We start from the raw sequence: 23271 nt of genomic DNA, 5'->3' as shown, positions 1-23271 counted from the left end.
TTGCTCTAGGTGAGTGATCACACCATCGTGATTATCTTGGTCATGAAGATCTTTTTTGTACAGTTCTTCTGTGTATTCTTGCCACCTCTTCTTAATATCTTCTGCTTCTGTGAGGCCCATACCATTTCTGTCCTTTATCAAGCCCATCTTTGGAGGAAATGTTGTTCCCTTGGTATCTCTAATTTTCTTGAACAGATCTCTAGCCTTTCCCATTTGGTTGTTTTCCTGTATTTCTTTGCATTGTTTGCTGAGGAAGGCTTTCTTGACTGTCCTTGCTATTCTTTGGAACTCTGCATTCACATGCTTATATCTTTCCTTTTCTCCTTTGCTTTTCACTTTTCTTCTTTTCACAGCTATTTGTAAGGCCTCCCCAGACAGCCATTTTGCTTTTTTGCATTTCTTTTCCATGGGGATGGTCTTTATCCCTGTCTCCTGTACAATGTTACAAATCTCCATCTATAGTTCATCAGGCAATCTATCTGTCAGATCTAGTCCCTTAAATCTATTTCTCACTTCCACTGTATAATCATAAGGAATTTGATTTAGGTTGTACCTGAATGGTCTAGTGGTTTTCCCTACTTTCTTCAATTTCAGTCTGAATTTGGCAATAAGGAGTTCATAATCTGAGCCACAGTCAGCTCCTCGTCTTGTTTTTGCTGACTGTATAGAGCGTCTCCATCTTTGGCTGCAAAGAATATAATCAATCTGATTTTGGTGTTAACCATCTGGTGATGTCCATGTGTAGACTCTTCTCTTGTGTTGTTGGAAGAGGGTGTTTGCTGTGACCAGTGCGTTCTCTTGGCAAAACTCTATTAGTCTTTTCCCTGCTTCATTCCGTATTCCAAGGCCAAATTTGCCTGTTACTCCAGGTGTTTCTTGACTTCCTACTTCTGCATTCCAGTCCCCTATAATAAAAAGGACATCTTTTTTGAGTGTTAGTTCTAAAAGGTCTTGTAGGTCTTCATAGAACCGTTCAACTTCAGCTTCTTCAGCGTTACTGGTTGGGGCATAGATTTGGATTACTGTGATATTGAATGGTTTGCCTTGGAAACAAACAGAGATCATTCTGCATCCAAGTACTGCATTTCAGACTCTTTTGTTGACCATGATGTCTATTCCATTTCTTCTAAGGGATTCCTGCCCACAGTAGTAGATATAATGGTCACCTGAGTTAAATTCACCCATTCCAGTCCATTTTAGTTTGCTGATTCCTAGAATGTTGATGTTCACTCTTGCCATCTCCTGTTTGACTACTTCCAATTTGCCTTGATTCATGGACCTAACATTCCAGGTTCCTATGCAATATTGCTCTTTATAGCATCGGACCTTGCTTCTATCACTGGTCACATCCTCAGCTGGGTATTGTTTTTGCTTTGGCTCCATCCCTTCATTCTTTCTGGAGTCATTTCTCCACTGATCTCCAGTAGCACATTAACTTAACAGCTCTCTATACTAAACATATTAACTTTGTTCAGTTTTGTTATAAAAGTGCATTCATTTTCCTCTTAGCAGCATGAAATATAACTGTAAAGGAGAGATAAGTTTGCCAGTTGTTCAATTTTCACAATATTTAGCATTCTTTTTAAGAAACAACATGAGAAATGATGCCTGTAATAATAGCTAATATTTGTACAGCACTTGCTGTGCCAAATTATGATCCTAGTGCTTTATATTGCTTATCTCATTTATTTTAACAACCAACCTATGTGCCTGGGCCTGTTATTGTAAACCCCTGAGGCTAAAATGCTTAAGATTATTGCCCAAGTAATCCATTTAATTCAGTATGGATATTAAACACAAATGGTAGGCACAGGCTACAGAATCTGCTCCCATAACTGTCATATTAAGTATGAATATTGTGTAGGGCCTTATTATTTAAGATTCATTATCATTATCATTTGATAATGTATTGGTGTCTCCAATTTTCTTATCCAGTCTCTGGGTCTGTGCTCAGGATGAAAATTTTTAAATCAGAATACCATGCAAAACAATTCACAGAGCCAATGGTGTTACAGTAGGTGGATAGCTAGATATGAGCAGAGAAATGGGGTCAGGGGCCAGGTGGGAGGAAACCACTCATCTTGTTATTAGCGGAGGTCTGTGGACAGACAAGGAAAGCAGGAGCCTTCAAACTAATAGGAAACCACACATTTTGGGTTATAATGATCCAAGTAGCAGACAAGGAAAGGTGAGGAAAGGCAGGAATTTCTTGCTTCTAATGTAACATCTTGCTTGTTGTGCTCTCATTACTATGAGATTAGCTTTACAGGTAAGAAGTACCCATCACATACCTATACCATGACACTTGTAAATTAAGCTAAACAGGGACAAAAATCCTTCCTTGCCTTGGGAAGATGGAGCTGGGATGAAAACCAGGAAGTCTATCCCCAAACTCCTCCTTCCCCAGTGAATATTCTGCCCCTTCATTTGTATGCCGCTCGTAACCATCTTGCCAAAGAAATCCAGGGGGCAGCTTCTCACGAAAAAGCCTGCTCCCCATCTGAGAGTCTATTCTTGCTTAAATAAACTTTCACTTTACTTTATTACGTCTCTGCATCATCTCCGAATTCCTTCCTGATGAAGAAAAAACCTTAAATTCACGGCCAACAGTGTGATTACAAATTTAGTCTTAGTGACCAGGCAGGCAATACTGTATTTCATTGTTAATGAATTGTGGTTCATTTACTATAAAGACTATCTGACAAAAATGTTCCTTACTGTGCCACTAAGTTTTTTTTTTGTTGTTGTTGTTGTTTTGTATACGAATTCAACACAAGAGTTCTTTTGTTTCAGGGGGATGAATTATTTGCCTCAAGTGAATGTCTAAGCTTTTCATAGCAGCGATACATGCATTTTTAAGAGTATGTATTGAGCGTCGAAGAATTGATGCTTTTGAACTGTGGTGTTGGAGAAGACTCTTGAGAGTCCCTTGGACTGCAAGGAGATCCAACCAGTCCATTCTGAAGGAGATCAGCCCTGGGATTTCTTTGGAAGGAATGATGCTAAAGCTGAAACTCCAGTACTTTGGCCACCTCATGCAAAGAGTTGACTCATTGGAAAAGACTCTGATGCTGGGAGGGATTGGAGGCAGGAGGAGAAGGGGACGACAGAGGATGAGATGGCTGGATGGCATCACTGACTCGATGGACGTGAGTCTGGGTGAACTCTGGGAGTTGGTGGTGGACAGGGAGGCCTGGCGTGCAGCGATTCACGGGGTCGCAAAGAGTCGAACATGACTGAGCGACTGAACTGAACTGAACTGATTCTTACATTTGAACAAAAAGGTTTTTCTTCAATTTCTTTTTTAGGGAGGAATCAGATTTTGATTTTGTTTTTGATATGATGTACTCAACCCTTATAAGATGACACTAGTTAACTAGAAATACTTTTTTCACAAAGTAATTTGCTTCTACATCAAAAATGCAAACAAATGAAGCTAAAGAAGTTTTCCAAATTGCTACTATTTTCATTTCACCAGCTGTGTGTGAAAATTCTAGTTGATCCACACCTTTACTAGAACTTGGGGTCATCAGATATTTAAAATTTCACTTTTCTAAAGGTTGTGTAGTAATATCTCATTATGGCTTCTTTTATATTGCCCAATGACAAATGATTAGGGGAATGTCTTTGATTTGCTGGTCATTTGTATATTGTATTTTCTTTTGTGAAGTGTGTGTTGAAATAGTTTGCACATATTTATGTTGATCGTTGCCTTATTATAAAATTCTAAATGTATTTTGTATAGTCTGCACAAAAAAACCTCTTTATTAAATAAATGTTTAGAGGTATTTTCAATAATTTTAGAGTTTCTAAGTCAAAATAGACATATTTATAATCTAGTATTATAGAAATGACTGCCTGAACTGAAAAAATAGAAAATCAATGAAATGTGTTCCCCTTTGAGATTAAGGAGATTTTTCCTTTTTTTTTTAAGGTGAATAGTGTTAAAAGAATTTGATTTTTAATTTCAAGTATGTGTTTCATTTTATAATGACACATATACTCTTTCTAATCATTTGTCCAATTTTTATGATATTGGAATACATAAAACTGCAGAAATTCGGAAATAGACATATCAGTTTTATCCCTAAGGCACTGACAATATGCACATTCTCATATAGAGGTGTCACATGTGGCCTAAGGCAATGTAGGAACTTAGCTTTCCACACTGGGCAGGGGAAAAAGAAAAAAAAAAGTCTTCTGCCAATCAGAAGCATTCTAAAACTTGCTGACAAAGAAAAATACTAGTATTGCTAACTCTAAAAATTTGAAAATTATCACCTGATGATAGATAACAGATTAACTCATTTGAAAAGTTAATTTGGAATGCTTAAATAAGATCCTTGCTTTATTTTGTTGTTAACAATATAATTTTAAAATAAGTAATCAAATATTTCCAAAGTAATGCCTTTCTTTCTTTCTCTTTCTGAAATATGGTGCCATAATAACTTAAAAGGTAACAATAATATATTTTAATTTCACTACCTTGATAGTCACTATATATTTCTTCTGTGAGGTAGCATTGTGCTTCCCTTGATGCTATGGAAGAGTTTACATTGGGTTGAGAGGTGTCTTGGGGAATATTCATGTTTAAGAGAGAGGTATTGAAATTAGAACTTGGCAACATACTTTATTCAGAAGATGAAACTTATTCTTTGTATGTAAGTAGACAGAAGCAAACTATTTATTCATAGGGAAATAAAGGAAATCAGCTTGTGCTCCAGATGCTATGCTTACAAAAATAAAATTAAACACTACTATTGGGAAATGTCAGAAGGAAATGTCTTCTTCACACAAACACAAGGCAGAGATTTTTAAAATTAACATACCAACATTTTGAACTGACTCATTGGAAAAGACCCTGATGCTGGGAAAGACTGAAGTCAGGAGGAGAAGGGGACGACAGAGGGTGAGATGGTTGGATGGCATCATCGGCTGAATGCATATGAGCTTGAGCAAACTCCGGGAGTTGGTGGTGGACAGGGAAGCCAGGTGTGCTGCAGTCCACGGGGTCACAAAGAGTCGGACACAACTGAGCAACTGAACTGATACCAACATTTTAAAAATATACCTTTCAGCTTTATAGTTCTATGCTCATTGACATACAGATAGAATATGATAATGTTTTGTATATCTCTTCATGGTCAGAGAGTTTTTAAAGATACACTGTCCATCCAAATTATTGGCAAACTTAAATTCACATCGATAAATTAATTGAAATCAATTACCAATATAATATGTATAAAAACTAATGTACTATTTAGTGTAAAACAAATTAAATAGGCATAAATTAAATTCTGGAAAATGTTATAATTAATTGTGGAGGTACCGATTGAATTTGGCTCTTACTTTCTTCCATAGAAACAGAGTTTAACCTATGCTTATGTTATCTAGATATTGAATATACTTTCCACTATTTATTTTAATCTTTACTTCCAACCATATTTCTAAGTTCACACAAACAGAAGCAAAACATAAGATTTGTATACCAATCCAACCTCAGGCAACTAAAAGAAAATTTCTGCCCTGAAGTCTATCTCTCTTTTTCCTGAGATCTGGAATTTGCACAAGGCAGAAGCCATCTCTGAATAAGTAAATGTGTTCGAAACTCCAGCAAAAGGTGGGATGCTGCTGCTTCTGCTGCTGCGTCACTTCAGTAGTGTCCGACTCTGTGCGACCCCATAAATGGTAGCCCACCAGGCTCCTCTGTCCACGGGTTTCTCCAGGCTAGAATACTGGAGTGGATTGCCATTTCCTTTCCCAAAAGGTGGGATAACACTGGAATAAACTAAAATCCTTGAATAGTCATGTGGAACAGAGTCATTCCAATTCTGACCATTCGCCTCATAAGTATGACTTGAGAAAGATGCCTGTAGGATTTTATCTAGCTGCATATGCCTTGGATTTCTTGGTTAAAGCCTATTAGCAAATAAGTAGTTAATGACTGGAAGAAAAATAAAAACTGAGAATAAATAGTTTTAAATGAGGCAATACATTATTAGGATGACAAAATTTTCATATCTGAATGCTATATCTTAATTATATTATATGAAAAAACTGTCAAATGTATGGAAATATCCATAATGATATTACTTGTTATATCACATTTTAATCAAGAGAAGAATATTTTTAAGAGAGGGGAAAAGATAATGCTATCATATAAAAATAACATTTTAAAACTATGTTTATATATATATATATAAACTAATATAACACACATAATTACTATAAATTTCACATATTTCTACTGCACTATTAAATCATGTAATTATTATTTTAAGGTATTTCCATGCAATCTCAAAATATGGACAGTTTTTTCCCTATTGGAACACTTAGAAGGGCAACTTGCTAAAAACAGGTTTTTTGTCTTATTCAACATTTAAAAAAATGTATTGTATCCTGAAATGTCATTAGTGTCATAAAACTGCCAGTTAAGTTAATAAAAATTCATTTTTTTAAGGAAAAATGTTGAGTTTTAGTAGTTCTCTAGCTGTATGTTACATGAATCCATCATGTACCACCAGTAGAGCACATTCTTCAAGTTGATACTTCAGTTAGAATTTTTTCAGATATCAGAAAGATGAAAAAATAAAGTTGATTTTTGGAAAAGTCAGTGGGAATTACTCAAAGCTCACTTTAAGAGGAAGTCAGCTAGTGCATCTCCAAAATCCTCTGACCTTACTGGAATATAAATACGATTCTAAACTTGAGAGTCCAAATTGATCAAAATTTTTTACCCGGGCTCACTTGAAAACTAGAAAAATAGCCAGCCTTTCTCATAAGTGTTGTCACAAAAAATAGCTGTAAAGTGTATAAAATTCAGATAAAAGGTGTATTTCATATTTTCCTTCGATACTGCCCTCCTTGCCAATGTTTAGTAAACTTTGTCTAATGTGAAGAAGAATAAATGATAAGTTAAATGGTCAATATAAGTGATCCCCATTATATTGATATTTTTAGAATATTTAAACTCTATATCATCTGAGAAATAAATTAGAAATAAATAAAATTCATAATTTTAGAGGATAAACTGAAGAATGCATTATGCCAACAAAAGTAATTATATAATATCTCTATAGTCATGGGAAATAGATGGGGAAACAGTGGAAACAGTGTCAGACTTTATTTTTCTGGGCCCCAAAATCACTGCAGATGGTAACTGCAGCCATGAAATTAAAAGACGCTTACTCCTTGGAAGGAAAGTTATGACCAACCTAGATAGCATATTCAAAAGCAGAGACATTACTTTGCCAATGAAGGTTCATCTAGTCAAGGCTATGGTTTTTCCAGTGGTCATGTATGGATGTGAAAGTTGGACTGTGAAGAAGGCTGAGTGCCAAAGAATTGATGCTTTTGAACTGTGATGTTGGAGAAGACTCTTGAGAGTCCCTTGGACTGCAAGGAGATCCAACCAGTCCATTCTGAAGGAGATCAGCCCTGGGGTTTCTTTGGAAGGAATGATGCTAAAGCTGCAACTGCAGTACTTTGGCCACCTCACGCGAAGAGTTGACTCACTGGAAAAGACTCTGATGCTGGGAGAGACTGGTGGCAAGAGGAGAAGGGGACGACAGAAGATGAGATGGCTGGATGGCATCACTGACTCGATGGATGTGAGTCTGGGTGAACTCCGGGAGTTGGTGATGGACAGGGAGGCCTGGCGTACTGAGATTCATGGGATCGCAAAGAGTCGGACACGACTGAGTGACTGATCTGTTCTGATCTGATAGTTATTTTGGTAGACATTTTGCTACCATTGGTAGACACTTGGTGGACAAAATTTCAAATATGATCATTGCAGAAAATATTATTTAAAAACCACCATCAAAACAAATTTGAATGAAAACTACCTATTAGTTAAAAACCTTTAGGACTTCATCAAATTCAAGGTTGGTTAACTATTATCCATATCAAGGATAGTGATTTACTTGTTTGACCAAATAATAGCAATGCCAAAGGTGAACACTGTTTGCAAGACAAACATTCATGGAATAAGAAAGTATTAAAGAGTAGAGAATATCGTATACTTTTCAAAAGATTACTGGGTATTTATCACCAATCAAAATTAATCTCTCTCTCTCCCTGCCACCCCTGCTTTTCCTGTTATGACCATTAACATAGACTAATTATAATTCTACCCCTGACCTGCAAATAAAGATTAAGTAAAATGGATCATGATAAAGGTAAAACAGCCATATTAGTTCCAACAGATTGCATTAGAAATAAATTTATAGTTTGGAGTATGAAATCTTCACTCTAACAAAGGCAGTAATGGTAGTTTTAATCATTGATCATTCTGAAACAAGATTTTAAAAAGGTAGTATTTTTATCTATCTTTGTCTTTACAAAACTTTCTGGCCAATTGATTTTGGGAAAATTACTTAAACTTTCCTTCCTTCAGTTTCCTTAATTATAAGATTGGCATAATAATAATTTCTATATTTTAAACTTATGTACTTTAATTGATTAGCTTCCTAGGACTGCCATAAAAATTTTTTTCATAACTTGGTGGTAGGCAACAAGAGAAATGTATTTTCTTACACTGCTCAAAGATAGATGAACAAAATCCAGTTGTGAGCAGGCCCAAGGTCTCTGATAGGGCTACAAAGGAATCCTTTCCAGCCTCTCCCTAACTTCTAGCATCCCTGACAATTCTTGGAGTACCCTGGATTATGGCAGCATAAATCCAATCTCTGCCTTTGTTCTCACATGACTTTCATTTCTGTGTGTCCCTTCTTCTTTTAAGGACATTAGTCATTGGGTTTACAGTCTACTTTCATCTACTATGATCTCATCTTAATTTAATTACGTCTGCAAAACCCTATTTCTGAAAGAGAGCACATCTGAAACTCTAGGTAGAATTTTGTCTATTCAAGCAATTACACTATTATAGACTTATTGACAATTCATTTTATAGTATTGTATTTAATCTAACACATTTGTGCAATCTGATATTACAAAAAAAAAAAAAAAACTATCTTAGGTTTTACCTTTATACAATTGAATTTGAAAAACACTAACCAATTAGAGACTTTGACTAAGAATTTGTGACTTCACTTTGGGAATGATAAAGTAGCTTAGAAGAGACAAACACAATAAGTGACTTCAATAAATAAAAATTATTGAATTTAAAATATTCATACTTTAAAAGCTTTAGATAATTGTTAAATAAAAAACTTATGAGGATATCCACTTTAGGCCATGATGAAGTAAGTGAGGCCAAATTTACCATACACCATAAAAACTAGAAAACTGAACAAAATATATTAAGCAGGTGCTTTCAGTTATTGGACAACAGGTAGCACATGGCTATGATCCCTGAAACAAGAGAAATAAATGAGGTGAATATCAATATCACCCCAACTCTTTACCTGGGGATATCTCCCTGCCCAATGTTCAGAATGAAATGTTCAAGTAGACAATGTTTGTCTCAGAGCTAAGGAGACAGAAATTGGAGTTGAAAATTTGGAAGTTGATAGAAATTGTGGGCATAAACTGTAACATGTAGGAGATACATAGGATAAGAGCTATAAAACTGCTGGATTCTTTGCATAATGCTACTCTGATCATGCATAAAGCATGTGCCACTGGTCAAGAAAAACAAACATGCAAACAGAAAGAAGAAAAAGTAGGTGCCAATAATAAATAATTCTCACATATAAGGTGGGAGAAATTTGAAACAAGACTGTTGATCAGTTGATGATCAGTAGAAAACTAGGAAGAAACATGCTTCTGTAATATGGCTAAATTAGTCTGAGTAAAGACTAAACAAATCTCTAACAAAATTTATGAACAAGCTTCCAAAAGATGAATCTGATTAGCAAATTACTTGCCAGTCATTTTACAAGAAGAAAAACAAATCCAAACCTCAACAATTTAACAATCATAATGTTTGTCATCTAATCATATATTACTATTTGTAAAAGAATCAGCAAATTTGACTCATAATCAGGAGAATTTTATAAGGTAATAAAAATATATAATAAAATGACAGAAGATGAGATCAGTATACAATAACCTTAAAGGAGCTATTATACATATGCTTAATAATTTAACAGAACACTTGAATATAAAAAGAAGAGAAAAGGAAACAGGTGGAATTACTAGAAATGGAAATTGAAAAGACTGAATTTATTGCATGAAATTAAGATTTCATGAGGAGTTGCAGGAGGAAAAAAAAAAAAAACACTCAACTTGAAGACAGCGATTGACCTTAGCTAAACTGAACCACAGAGAAAACGAAAAAGACTGTACAAACCATCCCTGATCCCAGGGATCAAGCCAACTAACATAAATGCTATTGAATTTCTAGAAGGAAGGGGGATATAAAAAATACTGTATATATGAAGAAATAGTAGCTAAAAATTTCCCAAGTTTGAAGAAAAATGTTTCTGGAAACAAGTATTCATCAAACTCCAAGTAAGATAAACTCAAAGAAAACCACACACAGTCATATTATAATAAAATTAATAAAGTCAGTGATAAAAAATATTTAAAGCATCAATATATAAAAAAAAGATACAATGCATACACAGGAACAATTTAAAAGAATAATCTCAGTTTTCTCATCAGAAAATACACAACTCAAAGAACACTGGAGAAACATCCTTGATGTATTAAAAGAAAAGGAAGAATTATCAACCAAGGTTTTAAATATACAGTTAGCATTTGCTTCTGAAAGGAAAGTAAAATAAAGACATTAACAGACAGGCAAAATCAGAGAGCTTATGCTCCTAGTACATCTTCATCACAAGAACTGCTGAAAGCAAACACTTACTTTTTCTGCCTGGCATGTAGAAGCTGGAAAGAACATCACTCCCACCCTGACAAATAGAAAGAGCTGGGTGATCTACAAATTAATAACTTTTCCTGAACCTAGCAGAGAGCTGAGTTCATATGACAATCAACCAGCCTGTGTGCTTAGAGAAGACAGCACCTCAAATGAGCACTGCAAACCACTGACAGCAGGAGGAAGACAAGGCCTCCAGTCAGGCAGGTAAGATGTTGCTAAAATGTTTACTGAGTTGCTAAAGGGGCCAACTGTGATCTAGCATGAAAGTACAGAATCCAGCGGAACCACAGACACGGGGGCCTTTAAATGTATTTGCAGGCTGTTCTGCACAGACCTCACTAAGTTCTCACGAGAAAGACTGGGGGCAGGGAGAGTCCAGAGAAAACTTCTTTGGCTGAGGCAGGAATAAGGAAGAGGAGTGGCAGTGCTGTAGGAAAGGCATATACGCTGCTTGGTTCTTTCTACCTTGAAAAGCCAAAGACTTAAGTCCCACATGGAAGGACAACAAATTCTGTCACCCTCAGTATAGGAAGACACACTGTAGTGGGTAACTCGGAGAAATAAACCTGTCTACTTCTCAAGGTTGGGAAGAAAACTACCCTGGACCCACACCATTAGACTCTCCTATTATGTTGTTGCTGTTATGTTAGTCACTAAGTCGTGTCTGACTCTTTCATGACCCCATGGACTTTTGCCTGCCAGGCTCCTCAGTTCATGGGGTTTCCCAGGCAAGAATACTAGAGTGGGTTGCCATTTTCTTCAGGGAACCTTCCCAACCTAGGGATTGAACTACTTGACTTCCCTGGTGGCTCAGATAGTAAAGTGTCTGCCTACAATGTGGGAGACCCAGGTTTGATCCCTGGGTCAGGAAGATTCTCTGGAGAAGGAAATGGCAACCCACTCCAGTACTTTTGCCTGGAAAACCCCATGGACCTAGGAGCATGGTAGGCTACAGTCAATGGGTCTCAAAGAGTCAGACACGACTGAGCGACTTCACTTTCAGAGATTGAACTTGTGTCTCCTGTTTGGCAGGAAGATTCTTTACCACTGAGCCACCTAGGAAGCCCATCCAATCATGTAAACAGCTGGAGATTAGGGAATTGTCAGAGACTAAGAATCCACAGAAAGTGTTAGCTTCATCCTCTTCTATAATTCTTGATTGACTGATAATTTTTCTAGAAAGGGGATAACTCAGAGAGGATTAATCTAAAAAGCAGTAGTGGAAAGTTAAAAAGAGAGCAGAGATTGTAAGAAGTGACATACTGTAGCTTGCATCCACACAACTCCCTGTTGTACAAAATCCTCACAATCATCAGAAGAGCATGAGAGAATTCAATCTCCACAATGCATTACTACATTGCTTGTTTTCAACCAAATACTACTTGATATACACAGGAAAAGTGTGACTAACCTACAATTAAAATAAAAAGTAGAGAGTGACTACAAGTGGAGCCACATGTTGGTTTTAGCGGACATAGATTTCAGAGCAGCTATTATAAATAAATTAAAAGGAATAAAATATTATATGTTCAAATAATTGAAGGTTGATATTGTATTTGTGACTGCAGCCATGAAATTAAAAGAAGCTTACTGCTTGGAAGGAAAGTTATGACCAACCTAGATAGTATGTTCAAAAGCAGAGACATTACTTTGCCAACAAAGATCCGTCTAGTCAAGGCTATGGTTTTTCCAGTGGTCATGTATGGATGTGAGAGTTGGACTGTGAAGAAGGCTGAGCGCCAAAGAATTGATGCTTTTGAACTGTGGTGTTGGAGAAGACTCTTCAGAGTCCCTTGGACTGCAAGGAGATCCAACCAGTCCATTCTGAAGGAGATCAGCCCTGGGATTTCTTTGGAAGGAATGATGCTAAAGCTGAAACTCCTGTACTTTGGCCACCTCATGTGAAGAGTTGACTCATTGGAAAAGACTCTGATGCTTGGAGGGATTGGGGGCAGGAGGAGAAGGGGATGACAGAGGATGAGATGGCTGGATGGCATCACTGACTTGATGGACGTGAATCTGGGTGAACTCCGGGTGTTGGTGTTGGACAGGGAGGCCTGGCTTGCTGCAATTCATAGGGTCGCAGAGTCGGACACGACTGAGCGACTGATCTGATCTGATCTGATTGTATTTGTGAATAAATAGATTGATAACTTCACAGAGAGATAGAATTTATAAAATGTAGACTTTCTACAGTTGAAAATTATAATTACTGAAATAAAAATTTCAGTAAATGATAGTATAGGATTAGAGACGCAAGAAGAAACAGTAACTAAAACAGGGATTATAGAAATTAATCAATCTAAAGAGCCAAAAAATAAAATAAGAAAAATACACAAAACATCATCAGAGTGCAGTGTGTCCATATGATGTTGTGAAACACTGTAGTAGGAATCTCAGAAAGAGAAATATGCAGAACATATATATAAATATGTTTAAAAAATAATGGCTGAAAACTTCATCAGGCTTCCTTGGTGGCTCAGATGGTAAAGAATCTGCCTTCAATGAAGGAGACTGGGGTTCTATTCCTTATTGGATAAGATCCCTTGGAGGAGGGCATGGCAACCCACTCCAGTGTTCTTGCCTGGAGAATCCCCATGGACAGAGGAGCCTGGTGGGCTGCAGTCCATGGGGTGGCAAAGAGCAGGACACAACTGAGCAACTAAGCACACATCAGATCAGATCAGTCGCTCAGTCATGTCTGACTATTTGCGACCCCATGAATCGCAGCACGCCAGGCCTCCCTGTCCATCACCAACTCCTGGAGTTCACTCAGACTCACGTCCATCGAGTCAGTGATGCCATCCAGCCATCTCATCCTCTGTTGTCCCCTTCTCCTCCTGCCCCCAATCCCTCCCAGCATCAGAGTCTTTTCCAATGAGTCAACTCTTTGCATGAGGTGGCCAAAATACTGGAGTTTCAGCTTTATCATCATTCCTTCCAAATAAATCTCAGGGCTGATCTCCTTCAGAAAGGACTGGTTGGATCTCCTTGCAGTCCAAGGGACTCTCAAGAGTCTTCTCCAACACCACAGTTCAAAAGCATCAATTCTTCGGCGCTCAGCCTTCTTCACAGTCCAACTCTCACATCCATACATGACCACAGGAAAAACCATAGCCTTGACTAGACGAACCTTTGTTAGCAAAGTAATGTCTCTGCTTTTCAATATGCTATCTAGGTTGGTCATAACTTTCCTCCCAAGGAGTAAGCGTCTTTTAATTTCATGGCTGCAGTCACCATCTGTAGTGATTTTGGAGCCCAGAAAAATAAAGTCTTACACTGTTTCCACTGTTTCCCCATCTATTTCCCATGAAGTGATGGGACCAGATGCCATGATCTTTGTTTTCTGAATGTTGAGCTTTAAGCCAACTTTTTCACTCTCCACTTTCACTTTCATCAAGAGGCTTTTGAGTTCCTCTTCACTTTCTGCCATAAAGGTGGTGTCATCTGCATATCTGAGGTTATTGACATTTCTTCCAGCAATCTTGATTCCAGCTTGTGTTTCTTCCAGTCCAGTGTTTTCATGATGTACTCTGCATATAAGTTAAATAAACAGGATGACAATATACAGCCTTGACGAACTCCTTTTCCTATTTGGAACCAGTCTGTTGTTCCATGTCCAGTTCTAATTGTTGCTTCCTGACCTGCATACAAATTTTTCAAGAGGCAGATCAGGTGGTCTGGTATTCCCAACTCTTTCAGAATTTTCCACAGTTTATTGTGATCCACACAGTCAAAGGCTTTGGCATAGTCGATAAAGCAGAAATAGATGTTTTTCTGAAACTCTCTTGCTTTTTCTATGATCCAGCGGACACACACACACACATTTATTTACAGACCCAAGGACTTGACATACCCCAAGAAAAATAAACACAAAGATATATAATCACAGACACTTCAGAGGAAAGGGTAGACTGTGATAGCTAGAGAGAAAATCTTGAAAGCAACAAGAGGAAAACATGGTATGTAAATGTATGTAAAGATACAATCGAAGGCAAAAGACATTAGAACAAAGTATTCCATGTGCTATAGTAAAATAATACCATCAAGCAATATTCAATATCTAGTAAATCTACATGACAAAAGTCAAGGCAAGACAAAGATATATTGAGATAAAACCAAAACAAAAAAGTTATAAACAGCAGATTTTCAGCATAAGAAAGGCTAAAGGAAGTTAGTTTGGAGGAAAATGACACTAAACGGTAATTGGGATAAACAGAAAGAGATTAAGGGTAAAAGGTAAATTTGTGAGTAAAGAAAATAAAGTATTATTTTGTTTTCTTATTCTATTAAAGGATATTATTTGATAAATCAAAAATTAAAATGCTATGTTAAGAGGAGTTGTAATATATGTACATGTAATATTTATATGAAAATAATATGAGAGAATGAAATTATTTATAAATTATATATCTTATAGAAGTCTATTATTCTCAGTATACAAAAAGACTTTATGACTTAACTCTAAAAAGTCAAAAACTCAAAAGGGGCAAAAAATATGAATAAACATTTCTCCAAAGAAAATATACAAATAGCCACTAAGTACATTAAAAGTAGCTCAATGTCATTAATCATCAGGGCAATACAAACCAAAACTGCAATGAGTACCACTTCATACCTACCAGGATGGCTATAATAAAAAGATGAACAAAAAGTAAGTTTTGGCAAGGATGTGCAGAATTTGGAGTCTTCATACATTGCTGGTGGGAAGGGAAACAGTACAGCTGCTGTGGAAGACAGTTTGGCAGGTCCTCAAAACATTAAACAGAGTTATCCAGCATTTCCAAACCTAAGTATATACTGATAAAACTGAAAATGTGTGTTCATACAAAATCTCATACATGAATATTCATAGTAGTGTTACAAGAATCTTTAAAATTTAGATATCACCCATATGTCCATAATGTGATGAATAGAAAACAAGATAGCATATTCTTCAGCCATGGAAAGTAATAGTGTTATGATACATGTTACAACCTGGATGAATTTTCAAATTACTATGCTTAGTAAGAAAGCCAGACACAAAACCCCATGCATTACATGATTCACATATTACATGATTCACATTGATAAATGTGGAAATTAAATGGTTTCAAGGGACTGGGCAGAGGGAGAATAGGGAGTGATTGCTAATAGGTTCAGGGTGTTAGTTCTTGTTGCCATAACAAAATACTAAAGAATGGGTGGTTTACACAACAGAAATTTATGAGGACAGTTGTCTTCTCACTGTGTCATTACATGGCCTCATCTCTGTACATGCATGGAGCGATCTCTGGTACCCCTTCTTTTGGTAATGACAACATTCCTATCAAATTATATCCTGACACTTTTGACTCCATTAAACTTTATCTCCCAAAGATCCCATTTCCAAATACAGTCACACTGGCATTAGGGCTTTAACACGTACATTTGGGTGGGAGGCACAATATAGTCCATAGCATGGAGTGATGACAATGTTCTAGAATTGGATAGTGGCAGTGGTTGCATAATCATATGAATATACTGAAAGACATTACATTTTACTGTAAATTTTATAGTATGTGAGTTGTATCTCACAAAGATGAGCGTATGTGTGTGCATACATACACCTGCTCACATTTCATTGATGTTTTAAGAACTTCTCTGGTCTAGTGTGACAGTTGATAATCCCTGGTACCCTTAGGCACAAGAGATGTATGTCCATATTCAACAAGCTCTTTACAGTGGGGCTCCACTGCATGCTCAAAGAAAAGGGGGAGGAAGACCATGGTTCTGTGGAAGTCCTTCCCAGTGGCACTCAAGCACAAATCCCATATGCCTCCTGGAATCTTCAAAACCTGTGTGGGGGAGTAAGAAACTCTTCCACTCCAACTCATGAGAATGAGCATCATACAATGCTTCTAAAACAAAAGACAAAATGCCATAAACTGAGTGGCTTAGTTAATAGAAATGTATTTTCTCAGAGCTGTGGAGTCTGGAAGTCTGATATCTGGGTGCTGGCATGGTCTAGTTCTAGTGAGGCCTTTCTTCCATGTGGGTTGGGAGGAGAAAGAGAGGCAGAGAAGGTGTTGTGGTGTCTCTTCTTCCCAGAAGGGCATTAAGCCCATTTTGAGGACTCTGCTCTCATGGTCTCATCTAAACCTAACTATCTCTCACAGGCCCATCTACAAATACCTTCATGTTAGGGGCTACAGCTTCATCATGTGAATCTTAGGGAGACACAATCTAGTCCGTAGCAAGTATCTCTGAGGAAGAGCTAGAAGCAAAAGCTTGCTGCCCCCGTGAGAGTGACTGGAAACCCACTCACTCTCAGAATCCTGAACTGATACAAAGCAGAGGTCTCAGTGGAAGAAGCAGGAAACCCTTGACTACTCAAGTTCTCACAGATGCAAGGCTGATTGTCTGTTTTCACTTTTCCACAGTGCCATTTTTTCCAATAGTACTGAATTATGAACTGAACTAATAATAAATGTTCTTGTTTAAGAAAGTATCTTAAATATTACCTGGATTCTATATAATATGTAAAAGAAAATATTATGCTTTTCTAATAATGAATCCAAGTGTTGCTTGAAGAGAGGAAGCAGTTTTGAAAAATGAATGTAATGTCATATTTTTCACATTATTATATACTTTATTTGTCACACACACATATGACATTTGCTTTATATTAAGAGGAATCAACAGAAAAATAAAATATTACAAAAAGAAGCAAAAATAAATCATGATGCTATTTGGCTAAGAGTTAGATTATTTTGTCAGTTTGTAGCATAAAAAATTGTTTTCCCCTATAGACTCAAATAGAAGCCTAGTATTCTTTTATATACTTTAATAAACTAATATTTCGTATAGTCTCATAGTAGATACTGAACTCTTTTTCAAAAGAACAAGCACTGTAGGGAACATTTTATGTCATCACTAAATAAAGTGAAATATGTATTATATATAGCAGATAACAAAAGAGCTTTGAGACACTACTTTGTCATTCCAACTGGCAAAAAAAAATAGATAACTGGAGCTATAATATGACTCTGTACTGTAATTATGAGGTATTAAATATGTGAGTCTATGCCATACATCAAAGTTGAACTTATTTTCATTTATCTGCCAGGAAAGCAGTAGCAGCCAAAAGCAAGCAAATCTCTGTGCTCCCAACACCAATAACAGTGAACAAATTTTCCTTTAGTCTCTCATGGCAATAACACAAAATGTTACTAAATTAGAACACTATAAAGATTTAAAGTTCAAAGATACGGAAGGAGATAAATAGAAACAAACATGCAAGCAGTGAAATCTTTACATCTCAAAGCATCTTCTGTTCACTCTCCATTTTAAAATTCTAACTAATCTGGCTTTTCATCATCGTAATGCTTAGTCTCTCAGTAATGTCTGACCCTTTGCGACTCCATGGATTGTGGCCCAGTAGGCTTCTCTGTTCATGGGATTTTCCAGGCAAGAATACTGGAGTGGATAGCCATTTCCTTCTCCAGGGGATTTTCCCAAGCCAAGGATGAAATACAGGTCTCTTGGATTGCAGGCAGATTTATTACTATCTGAACCACTGGGAAAGCCATAATCTGACTTTTACCTTCATTCCAATCCCAAAGAAAGGCAATGCCAAGGAATGCTCAAACTACCACACAATTGCACTCATCTCACACGCTAGTAAAGTAATGCTCAAAATATTCCAAGCCAGGCTTCAGCAATACATGAACCGTGAACTTCCAGATGTTCAAGCTGGTTTTAGAAAAGGCAGAGGAACCAGAAATCAAGTTTCCAACATTCGCTGGATCATCGAAAAAACAAGAAAGTTCCAGAGAAACATCTATTTCTGTTTATTGACTTTGACTGTGTGGATCACAACAAACTGTGGAAAATTCTGAAAGAGATGGGAACACCAGATCACCTGACCTGCATCTTGAGAAACCTATATGCAGATCAGGAAGCAATAGTTAGAACTGGACATGGAACAACAGACTGGTTCCAAATAGGAAAAGGAGTACATCAAGGCTGTGTATTGTCACCCTGCTTATTTAACTTCTATATAGTGCATCATGAGAAAACCTGGGCTGTATGAAGCACAAGCTGGAATCAAGATTGCTGGGAGAAATATCAATAACCTCATATATGCAGATGACACTACCCTTATGGCAGAAAGTGAAGAGGAACTCAAAAGCCTCTTGATGAAAGTGAAAGAAGAGAGTGAAAAAGTTGGTTTAAAGCTCAACATTCAGAAACTAAGATCATGGCCTCTGGTCCCATCATTTCATGGCAAATAGATGGGAAAACAATGGAAACAGTGGCTGACTTTATTTTCTGGGCTCCAAAATCACTGCATATGGTGATTTCAGCCATGAAATTAAAAGACATTTACTCCTTGGAAGGAAAGTTATGACCAACCTAGATAGCATATTAAAAAGCAGAGACATTACATTGTTAACAAAGGTCCATCTAGTCAAGGCTATGGTTTTTCCAGAGGCTATGTATGGATGTGAGATTTGGACTATAAAGAAAGCAGATAATTGATGGTTTTAGAACTGTGGTGTTGGAGAAGACTTTTGAGAGTCCCTTGGAATACCAGGAGATCCAACCAGTCCATCCTCAAGGAGATCAGTCCTAGGTGTTCATTGGAAGGGTTGACGTTGAAGCTGAAACTCCAATACCTTGGCCACCTGATGCGAAAAGCTGACTCATTTGAAAAGAGCCTGATGCTGGGAAAGATTGAGGGCAGGAGAAGAAGGGGATGAAAGAGGATGAGCAGGATGGGGAACACATGTATACCTGTGGTGGATTCATTTTGATATTTGGCAAAACTAATACAATTATGTAAAGTTTAAAAATAAAATAAAATTAAAAAAAATAATAATAAAAAAAAAAGAAAAAGAAAGAGGATGAGATGGTTGGACGGCATCACCAACTCAATGGACATGGATTTGGGTGGACTCCAGGAGTTGGTGGTGGACAGGGAGGCCAGGCATGCTGCAGTTCATGGAGTGGCAAAGAGTCAGACACAACTGAGCAACTGAACTGAACTGAAATGTAAGTAGTTAAAGAGTAAGGCTAGAATGACCACCAGGGAGTACTGCTTGATAGCCTATATGATAAAATGATCAGAATTTGTTAATCTCTGAAGGACGAATATCTTTCTGCTCTTATAAAAATTCAATTTAGTTCTTAAGGAATGTACAAATATATGTGGAGTATAGAGATTTCTGCTAAATATAACAATGTAAAATAGTTATCAAGCAAAAGTAAAAAATAGAACAGTATACTTTCACTTTTTAAACAGTAAAATTGGGGAATTAATGAAAACAGAATGGTAAAATATATAAAATAATATAAATTTTGGTACCGCTTCAACAAAAAACAGTTCATTAAGTTCCTAGTATCTAATTCAACAACAAAAAATGATAGTAAATGATATGCCAATAAATGTTATGTATTGTTCTTATCATTATTGAAATCTTACTAAAAATAATTACATCTATTGTTCCATTGAGATGGAATTTCATCAATAAATTCCATAAAAGCACAGATAAATAAAAATGTCATTGCTTTTATAAAAATCTACATAAATGGAACTAATATAGTAGTTCAACTTTTGACATCAAGCAGGAAGTATTCATCTTTTTATATTATTATTGTTCTCTTTCTGTTAGTGCTTAGATATGCATTCAGTCTCAATAGGGAATGAAGCTTCTCTTTTGATATCTCTGCCTAATTTGTAGAGAGCTGGAATCAAAGCTGCTCTAATAATATCTACTTCTTCATTATGTTTAAAAGGATTAAACAATGTTAAAGTCCCTGATGTCATCAAATTTTTTGCTTGATATTTTTCTCATTTGATTTACGGTATCTGTGTGATTTTGAAAGTCGTATTGATAGTAATGGGAACACAGCAAAAACCTTAAAAATCAAAATGTGTAATTGAGTTCAGAGTAACTCAAGATACAGGAAAACTTGTAAGTTAAAAGATTTTCTGAAAAAAATATGAACTGGAAGGTTTTTTTTTTTTAAGTTCTTATACACTACTGCTTCAGAATTAATTAATATATCAATATACCAGTTTTGGTATATAAATAAATGTAACTCTAAAGCAGATTAATTATTTCTTATTAACACTTTACACATATAGATACACATAGTAATCATATATAGTTTTATTATTCTTTCAAGTTATTATATGATTTAGAAAAGTTTCCATTTTTTTTAATCGAAAATTTTACATTTGCTTAGAATTATTTCTTTATTGATGGATTAAGAAAAGTATTTTTCTTAACTTTGACCTGGTGGTTTGTAGTGAAGTATCTAAATTTTTAATATTGTTTTTCAATTGAATAAAATTGATATAAAGCTTTCTTAAATTTTTCACATTCTCTTGGTAAGTGTTGGACACTTACATTTTTCTACACTATATGTAATTTCCGTTCAGTTTAGTCGTTCACTTGTGTCTGACTCTTTGTGAACCCATGGGTTGCAGCACGCCAGGATTCCCTGCCCATCACGAACTCCTGGGGCTTACTCAAACTCATACCCATCGAGTCTGTGATGCCATCCAGACATCTCATCCTCTGTTGTTACCTTCTCCCACCTTCAGTCTTTCCCAGCATCAGGGTCTCTTCCAGTGAGTCAGTTCTTCACATCAGGTGGCCAAAGTATTGGAGTTTCAGCTTCAACATCAATCCTTCCAATGAATATTTAGGACTGATTTCATTTAGGATGGACTAGTTGCATCTCCTTGCAGTCCAAGGGACTCTCAAGAGTCTTCTCCAAAACCACAGTTCAAAAACATCAATTCTTTGGTGCTCAGGTTTCTTCACATTCCAAATTTCACATCCGTACATGACCACTGGAAAAACCATAGCCTTGACTAGACAGACCTTTGTTGGCAAAGTAATGTCTCTGCTTTTTAATACGCTCTCTAGGTTGGTCATAGCTTTCCATCCAGGAGCAAGTGTCTTTTAATTCCATGGCTGAAATCACCATCTGTAGTGATTTTGGAGCCCCAAAAATAAAGTCTGACACTGTTTCCCCATGTATTTCCCATGAAGTGATGGGACCGGATGCCATGATCTTAGTTTTCTGAATGTTGAGCTTTAAGCCAACTTTTTCACTCTCCACTTTCACTTTCATCAAGAGGCTTTTTACTTCCTCCTCTTTTCCTGCCATAAGGGTGGTGTCATCTGCATATTTGAGGTTATTGATATTTCTCCTGGCAATCTTGATTCCAGCTTGTGCTTCATCCAGCCCAACATTTTGCTCGATGTACTCCACATATAATTTAATAAGCAGGGTGACAATATACAGCCTTGACATTCTACTTTCCTGATTTGGAACCAGTCTATTGTTCTATGTCCAGTTCTAACTGTTGTTTCTTGACCTGCATACAGATTTCTCAAGAGGCAGGTCAGGTAGTCTGGTATTCCCATCTCTTGAAGAATTTTCCACAGTTTGTTGTGATCCACACCATCAAAGGCTTTGGTGTAGTCAACAAAGCAAAAGAGGATGTTTTTCTGGAACTCACTTACTTTTTTGATGATCCAACAGATGCTGGCAATTTGATCTTTTGTTTCTCTGCCTTTTCCAAAATCAGCTTGAACATCTGGAAGTTCACAGTTGACATACTGTTGAAGATTTTCTTGGAGAATTTTAAACATTACTATGCTAGTGCGTGAGATGAATGCAATTATGTGGTAGTTTGAACATTCTTTGGCATTGCCTTTCTTTGGGATTGGAGTGATAACTGACCTTTTCCAGTTCTGTGGCCACTGCTGAGTTTTCCAGATTTATTGGCATATTGAGTGTAGCACTTTCACGGCATCATCTTTTAGGATTTATAATAGCTCAGCTGAAATTCCATCACCTCCTCTAAGCTTTGTTTATAGTGATGCTTCCTAAGGCCCACTTGACTTCACATTCCAGGATGTCTGGCTCTAGGTCAGTGACCACACCATCGTGGTTATCTGGGTCATAAAGATCTTTTTTGTATAGTTCTTCTGTGTATTTTTGCCACCTCTTTTTAATATCTTCTGCTTCTGTTAGGTCCAAACCATTTCTATCCTTAACTGTGTCCTTCTTTGCTTGAAATTTTCCCTTGGTGTCTCTAATTTTCTTGAAGAGATCTCTAGTCTTTCCCATTCTATTGCTTTCCTCTCTTTTTTGCATTGATCACTGAGGAAGGTTTTATTATCTCTCCTTGCTATTCTTTGGAACTCTGGATTCAGATGGGTATATCTTTCCTTTTTTCCTTTTCCTTTAGTTTCTCTTCTTTTCAACATTTTTACACATTTAATGTAGATACAAATACACTGTTATTTTAAAAATCTTCTACTACATATTTTTTGCAATTTCAGTAATACAAACAGAATATTCAATATTTGTTTTCCATTGAATAATTTTTGTGACAAAAATACTTCAACAAATAATCAACATTTGTTTCTTTGAAAGTATCTTATTAGCATATGTTTTCTGTTATGTTTTCTGTTTTTTTTCTAATTTCACTGCTT

Source organism: Bos grunniens, chromosome 14 (assembly GCF_055505025.1).
Source record: "Bos grunniens cultivar Pamir isolate PY7600 chromosome 14, Bosgru_T2T1.0, whole genome shotgun sequence".
Classification (NCBI taxonomy): Eukaryota; Metazoa; Chordata; class Mammalia; order Artiodactyla; family Bovidae; genus Bos; species Bos grunniens.
The sequence above is the reverse complement of the archived record's forward strand: the minus strand, read 5'-3'. Positions refer to the sequence as shown.